The 7,671-nt window shown below is 42.1% G+C and overlaps 1 pseudogene; it reads left to right on the top strand.

Annotated features, from left to right (window-relative positions):
* Window positions 1-7,084: 7,084 nt before the first annotated feature.
* Window positions 7,085-7,236, top strand: LOC142358063 (5.8S ribosomal RNA; annotated as a pseudogene).
* The last annotated feature ends 435 nt before the right edge of the window (window positions 7,237-7,671 follow it).

The raw sequence follows: 7,671 nt of genomic DNA, 5'->3' as shown, positions 1-7,671 counted from the left end.
AACTACCTTGATGGCTCATGACCGCTGGTAATCTGTCGTCGCTAGTAGTTCGGAACTGAGAACAAATATGTTCGCAAATTACAACAATTATACAGCATATTGCTGAATAAAGCAGAACCGAATAATACTCAGTGACTTTACACCAAGACTGACTAATGTCTGGATTGTATCGTCCTACTCGAGTAAGGCGAAGAAAAGCTAGAAAGATACGCTTTTCACAAAGCAGGCTTAATGCATGCAAACCAAGGAGGAAGGAGTGATGCCCCTCCTTATAATAAGCAGAACCAAATAAAGAACAGACAGCATCATCTGTACAGTGACCAAGAAGAGGTGAAACTTCTGTATGTGAAAAGGCAATTTGAGCGAGATTTATTAGCAGACTAGTATTATGTTGTTTCTAGTAGGCGAAAGCCGAAACATCAACATGTGAAAATCTGATATTAAATCCTCAATCATTTTCCCTAGTATTATACAGCTATGAGTAACCTTAATTGGACACGGCAATTATTGCTGACCGGTGAAACTTTCGCATGGGAAAGACACACACACTTCTTGACAAAGCAATAAGTATTATGCTGTTTCTAGTACGCGAAAGCAGAAACATCAGCATGTGAAAGTTGTGAAGTTGAAGAATTTTTGTGTTGAGTACGATGTTGTTACTAGTAACCATGTCGACAGCTGAGAACTGTTCTCTAACCAATAGAAGGTGAAACTTCTGTATGTGAAAAGGCAATTTGAGCGAGATTTCTTAGCAGACTAGTATTATGTTGTTTCTAGTAGGCGAAAGCCGAAACATCAACATGTGAAAATCTGATATTAAATCCTCAATCATTTTCCCTAGTATTATACAGCTACTAGTAGCCGTAATTGGTCAGGGAAACATTGTTGACCGGTGAAACTTCACATGGGAAAGACACACAAATTACTTGACAAAACAATAAGTATTATGCTGTTTCTAGTATGCGAAAGCAGAAACATCAGCATGTGAAAGTTGTGAAGTTGAAAAGTTTTTGTGTTGAGTACGGTGTTGTTACTAGTAACCATGTCGACAGCTGGAAAGCTGTTCTCTAACCAATAAAAGGTAAAACTTCTGTATCTGAAGAGGCGGCGTGATTGAGATTTTTAACAGACTAGTATTATGTTGTTTCTAGTAGGCGAGAGCCGAAACATCGACATGTGAACATCTGGTTTTTAAATCATGAGTCAATTCTCCCTAGTATGATACAGTTGTTAGCCGGTATTGGTAACAGTAGAACAGAGATTTGGAGGGCAAAACCTGCTCATGGGAAATGCTCACAGAGCGCTATCTACCAGTACACATAGTATTATGCTGTTTCTAGTACGCGCGAGCCGAAACATCAGCATGTGAAATGTGTAATCGTGGGTAACTCTAAGTGTGTAGAGTACTGTGTAGTAACTAGTAGCCATGCCAAAGCATGCATTGAAACTCTTCGTGATTTAAAAAGCTCAAAGCAAGATTGACGAGGCCGCAAGGCTATGTCTTTCTAAATTCGAACAAATCGAAAGATTGTTCAAAGTACAATTAAACTGATTGATCCTGTCAGTTGCCATATGCTTGTCTGAAAGACTAAGCCATGCATGTGCAAGCGAAGCTTGAAAAAGTGGAACCGCGAATGGCTCATTAAATCAGTTACTATCTATTAGTTGATTTGCAAGCTAAATGAATAACTGCGGTAACCCTGCAGCTAATGCATGCTGATTGTCCGACACTGTCGGAGACTTTTACAAGACTACACCGGGTGATTTGCTAAGTACAGACACATCCCGTGATGAGTCCTAGTAACTGAAAGATCCCAGATAGCTTCGGCTTGGGGACGGAACTTCCGAATTTCTGACCTATCAACCTATGATGGTAGTGTAACGGACTACCATGGTTGTGACGGGTAACGGGGAATCAGGGTTCGATTCCGGAGAGGGAGCCTTAGAAACGGCTACCACATCCAAGGAAGGCAGCAGGCACGCAAATTACCCACTCTCCGCACGAGGAGGTAGTGACTAGAAATAATGATATGAACCTTTATGGTTTGTAATCAGAATGGAATGGACTTAAAAGCTCCATTGATGAACGAGTAGAGGGCAAGTCTGGTGCCAGCAGCCGCGGTAATACCAGCCTCTACAAGCGTATGCAATAGTTGCTGCGTTTAAAAAGCTCATAGTTGGATCTGTTTGAGTAGAACGGCAACATGGTCTTCAGTTAAATCTGTTGACTCGTTCCGCTCATCCTTCGCATCGAAGAAATAGTTTGCACTTAAATGTGACGAACTGTGGAAACGGTGTTTTCACCCTGAGAAAATTAGAGTGTTCAAAGCATCCTTTGGGATCGAATAATAAAGCATGGAATAATGGAGAATGACCCGCTACTCGATTGATGCCGGTTGGCTGAGTGCGGTAATGATTGAAAGGAACAGACGGGGGCATTTGTATTGCTACGTTAGAGGTGAAATTCTTGGATCGTGGCAAGACAAACTACTGCGAAAGCATTTGCCAAGAATGTTTTCATTAATCAAGAACGAAAGTCAGAGTATTGAAGAGGATTAGATACCCTCGTAATTCTGACCATAAACTATACCAACCTACAATTTGTCAAAGTCGATCTTGACTTGGCAAGAGATTAACCGGGAAACCAAAGTTTATTGGTTCCGGGGGAAGTATGGTTGCAAAATCGAAACTTAAAGGAATTGACGGAAGGGCACCACCAGGAGTGGAGCCTGCGGCTTAATTTGACTCAACACGGGAAAACTCACCCGGTCCAGACATCTTAAGGATTGACAGATTGAATATCTTTCATGATTATATGGGCGGTGGTGCATGGCCGTTCTTAGTTAGTGGAGTGATCTGTCTGGTTAATTCCGATAACGAACGAGATCTTCTCCATCTAAATAATGAAATTCACTATATGTGAATTCAAACACTTCTTAGAGGAACTATGCGGAATTAAATACCGCAGATGAAGTGAGGCTATAACAGGTCTGTGATGCCCTTAGATGTTCTGGACTGCACGCGCGCTACACTGTGTACTTTTAGATTGAGTACTCAGCCCTTGGTCCGAAATGGACTGGGCAATCAGAGAAAAGTACAGCGCTTCAAGGGGATCGTCTGTTGTAACTTGCAGACGTGAACCAGGAATTCCTGGTACTTATGAGTCAACAACTCATAGGGATTACGTCCCTGCCCTTTGTACACACCGCCCGTCGCTACTACTGATTGGATAGTTAAGCAAGAATTGCAAATTCCTACTGTTGGGACTTCGGTCTCCGGCAACGGGATGAAGCGGATCGAGCTTAATTGTCTAGAGGAAGTAAAAGTCGTAACAAGGTTTCCGTAGGGGAACCTGCGGAAGGATCAGTGATTGATTCCTTCGGGCATGGCTGCTGGTAGAGGCCATGTCTGTAGTGCGCATGACGCTCTGTCGCTAGAGATTGCTTGGCAACCAATCTCGAATTATGTATCGAGCTCAAAAACTACTTGTGTGGATACATAGTTCAGCAGTCATGGCAAGGGACTGCTTAAAGGGAGACTAGTTAGCAAAAGCAGCCTAGCAGAACTGCAGCTATCTAGATCTCAGAAGCTGGGTTATAGAAGCCCAGCTATAGACTTGTGAATGAGAAAGGCCTAAAAAGGTCCACAAGTCGCGTGGTTAGAACCGACACGCAAAAATCCCAGCGAGTGACAGAGCGTTGCGCTGTTCAGTGGGAAAGAGTTGAGCTACTCGGGGCGCCCACTGAACTTGCTCCGAGCCAAAGGCTCGAAAAAACACAGCTTAGCCTCAGATCCTTTACATAGAAGGCTAGCTAAAATAAACTTACCTTGGACGAGGGTAAAGTTTAGTCAGTTCTTAGGGGAGAGTAATCCACAGCTTCTCGCCCTCTGAACATTCTCCCAGATATGTAGGTCTGGGAGAGTCTCCTCCTGTTCTTCGGAATCTGGAGGTAGACAAAGACAGTACGATACGATCTTGCATCGGGATGACTAACCGATAATGATCATAATCTGACAATTTTTCCGGCTTGAGGCACCGGAGTCAGATTAAAGACACATACTGAACTAAAGGCGTATGTGCAAAGCTTGTCGGAGTGTAGAGAGTCAAGCTGAGTTGACTCGTCACGTGGTGATGACAACAGCCATGTGCAAAACACTCACAACTTTATCGTCTATGTGGAAAAGGTTGCTAACAGCGCTCTCTATGAGAGGCCCTCGCATATAACTATACGAGGAAAAGGCGATAGAGTTGTTTGAATATGGGGCAGGTTCATCGACAAGCTAAGTTGATCACATTCTTGTTGTGGCATCCTACTAGAATTGGTCACGGTCTGCACCAACTCTCCCCAAGTTGGCCAGACTTAAAACTAGAAATAAGGTTTGCAGCTATGTGAACCTAGAAACTGTAAAGGAGTTGAAAGAACTTAAAGGAATTGAAAGAGGCCTTGAGGTATATCCTCTTGGTAAAGACCCACAAAAGCTCACAAAAGTGGCTTCGAAGGGCAAAACTGGTTCATCCAAAACAATTGGAGAGCTTAAAGCAGAACCAATTCGAATGAAACACTATTGGTGAAACTTCATCATGAGAACGTCACAAGCTGATCACGCTCTATGATATGACTAGTATTATGTTGCTTCTAGTAGGCTAAGCGCAAGCCGAAACATCAACATGTGAAAGTCGTAGAATTTTGCAATCAAACTGTGGCTAGTACTGTGATGTTACTAGTAACCTGGTGTTCCGTCATATGGCCAAGAGAGCATTTGAAGGCGAAACTTCTGCATGGGAAAGCTGCATCATGATCAAAATTTTATATCGAGTATTATGTTGACGTTAGTAGGCCTTGGCCGAAAACGCAGCATGTGAAAGGTATAGATAAAAGTTATTGTTGCAGTCAGTACTGTGTAGTTACTAGTAGCTGGATTTAAGCTCAAAATGAGACACTGTTGGTGAAACTTCATCATGAGAATGTCACAAGCTGATCAAGCTCTATGATATGACTAGTATTATGTTGCTTCTAGTAGGCTAAGCGCAAGCCGAAACATCAACATGTGAAAGTCGTAGAATTTTGCGATCAAATTGTGGCTAGTACTGTGATGTTACTAGTAACCTTGTGTTACGTCATATGGCCAAGAGAGCATTTGAAGGCGAAACTTCTGCATGGGGAAGCTGCATCATGAACAAAAGTTTATATCGAGTATTATGTTGACATTAGTAGGCCCTGGCCGAAAGCGCAGCATGTGAAAGGTATAGATAAAAGTTATCGTTGCAGTCAGTACTGTGTAGTTACTAGTAGCTGGATTTAAGCTCGAAATGAGACACTGTTGGTGAAACTTCATCATGAGAACGTCACAAGCTGATCACGCTCCATGATATGACTAGTATTATGTTGCTTCTAGTAGGCTAAGCGCAAGCCGAAACATCAACATGTGAAAGTCGTAGAATTTTGCGATCAAATTGTGGCTAGTACTGTGATGTTACTAGTAACCTTGTGTTACGTCATATGGCCAAGAGAGCATTTGAAGGCGAAACTTCTGCATGGGGAAGCTGCATCATGAACAAAAGTTTATATCGAGTATTATGTTGACGTTAGTAGGCCCTGGCCGAAAGCGCAGCATGTGAAAGGTATAGATAAAAGTTAGCGTTGCAGTCAGTACTGTGTAGTTACTAGTAGCTGGATTTAAGCTCGAAATGAGACACTGTTGGTGAAACTTCATCATGAGAACGTCACAAGCTGATCACGCTCTATGATATGACTAGTATTATGTTGCTTCTAGTAGGCTAAGCGCAAGCCGAAACATCAACATGTGAAAGTCGTAGAATTTTGCAATCAAACTGTGGCTAGTACTGTGATGTTACTAGTAACCTTTTCTTACGTCATATGGCCAAGAGAGCATTTGAAGGCGAAACTTCTGCATGGGGAAGCTGCATCATGAACAAAAGTTTATATCGAGTATTATGTTGACGTTAGTAGGCCCTGGCCGAAAGCGCAGCATGTGAAAGGTATAGATAAAAGTTATCGTTGCAGTCAGTACTGTGTAGTTACTAGTAGCTGGATTTAAGCTCGAAGTGAGACACTGTTGGTGAAACTTCATCATGAGAACGTCACAAGCTGATCACGCTCTATGATATGACTAGTATTATGTTGCTTATAGTAGGCTAAGCGCAAGCCGAAACATCAACATGTGAAAGTCGTAGAATTTTGCGATCAAATTGTGGCTAGTACTGTGATGTTACTAGTAACCTTGTGTTACGTCATATGGCCAAGAGAGCATTTGAAGGCGAAACTTCTGCATGGGGAAGCTGCATCATGAACAAAAGTTTATATCGAGTATTATGTTGACGTTAGTAGGCCCTGGCCGAAAGCGCAGCATGTGAAAGGTATAGATAAAAGTTAGCGTTGCAGTCAGTACTGTGTAGTTACTAGTAGCTGGATTTAAGCTCGAAATGAGACACTGTTGGTGAAACTTCATCATGAGAACGTCACAAGCTGATCACGCTCTATGATATGACTAGTATTATGTTGCTTCTAGTAGGCTAAGCGCAAGCCGAAACATCAACATGTGAAAGTCGTAGAATTTTGCAATCAAACTGTGGCTAGTACTGTGATGTTACTAGTAACCTTTTCTTACGTCATATGGCCAAGAGAGCATTTGAAGGCGAAACTTCTGCATGGGGAAGCTGCATCATGAACAAAAGTTTATATCGAGTATTATGTTGACGTTAGTAGGCCCTGGCCGAAAGCGCAGCATGTGAAAGGTATAGATAAAAGTTATCGTTGCAGTCAGTACTGTGTAGTTACTAGTAGCTGGATTTAAGCTCGAAGTGAGACACTGTTGGTGAAACTTCATCATGAGAACGTCACAAGCTGATCACGCTCTATGATATGACTAGTATTATGTTGCTTATAGTAGGCTAAGCGCAAGCCGAAACATCAACATGTGAAAGTCGTAGAATTTTGCGATCAAACTGTGGCTAGTACTTTGATGATGCTTGTAGCCAACCGAATTGGTTGAAAAGCCCAATAAGTAAGCTAACTTGGGAGAGCTTGTTGGAAACCAAATGCTACTAGATTGGTCCAAATACATCCTTCAACAGGGGATCACTTGGCTCGCTTTACGAAGAGGAGCACAGCTATATGTGTTAATTCGGTATGAATCGCAAGATTTGTTTACCGACCTCTCTAACGCAAAAGGCGGTCTCGGCTTCGGCTGTTGACTGCGTCCGATTCAGGGTTATATAACTCTCGATTGAACACATTGATGTTCTATTGTTGGTGCTTCCAATAAAATTGGAACACTTAAAGCAGAACCGATTCAAATAATAGCATTCTGATCAATGATTGCATTCCTTGATCAAGAACTGCTGGAGTCATTGTGATGGCGAATTTTCTTCATAAGAAAATTGCAAAGAGACGGAACTTAATGAGACTAGTATTATGTTGTTTCTAGTAAGCGGAAGCTGAAACAGCAACATGTGAAAATCAAGTTTTGTTCAATGATCTCGAGGCGATAAGTACTATGAAGCAACTAGTAGCCTAAGCATGACTCAGATTTGAGACAGTCAAAAAGACTGGCGAAACTTCTTCACATGAAAGTTACATAGAGAACTACAAATGTATAAGCGAGTATTATGTTGTTTCTAGTAGGCGAAAGCTGAAACATCAACATGTG

The sequence above is a fragment of the Convolutriloba macropyga genome, unplaced genomic scaffold, assembly GCF_964194025.1.
Source record: "Convolutriloba macropyga unplaced genomic scaffold, txConMacr16.3 SCAFFOLD_4664, whole genome shotgun sequence".
Taxonomy (NCBI): Eukaryota; Metazoa; Xenacoelomorpha; order Acoela; family Convolutidae; genus Convolutriloba; species Convolutriloba macropyga.
This window is presented reverse-complemented; position numbering and strand designations above follow the sequence as displayed.